Below are 491 nucleotides of genomic sequence, written 5' to 3' on the forward strand. Positions count from 1 at the left end.
GGCAATTACAAGTACATAACTCTTTAAATTTATAAGAGCTTTGAAGTGGTCTATACAACCAGTAGGACCATACTTAATCCGATATACCCATTTATTTCCTACTATATTCACATTGGGAGGTGGAGGAACTAATGCCCATGCATGATTTTGGATGAGAGCATTAAACTCTTCACTCATTGCATTAAGCCACCTGGAGTCTTTAGATGCTTGTGTGAAACATGTTGGCTCAACCGGTGCAGTGGAAACAGAGACATTAAGGGTGTGTTTGGTATGAAGGAAAATGTTTCCCATGGAAAACAAGTAGATTTTTGACTTATTTTCTCATGTTTGGTTGGTGAGTAGAAAATATTTTCTGGAAAAGATTTTTAGTGTTTGATTTATGAATGAAAAATATTTTTGAGAAATTTCTTTTATTTTTACTAGAGTAGAAAACAATTTTTGAAAACAAACTTAAATTTTTTTTTTGGGAAGTGGGGGGGGGGGGGGGGGGG

Source organism: Solanum stenotomum, chromosome 4 (assembly GCF_019186545.1).
Source record: "Solanum stenotomum isolate F172 chromosome 4, ASM1918654v1, whole genome shotgun sequence".
NCBI lineage: Eukaryota > Viridiplantae > Streptophyta > Magnoliopsida > Solanales > Solanaceae > Solanum > Solanum stenotomum.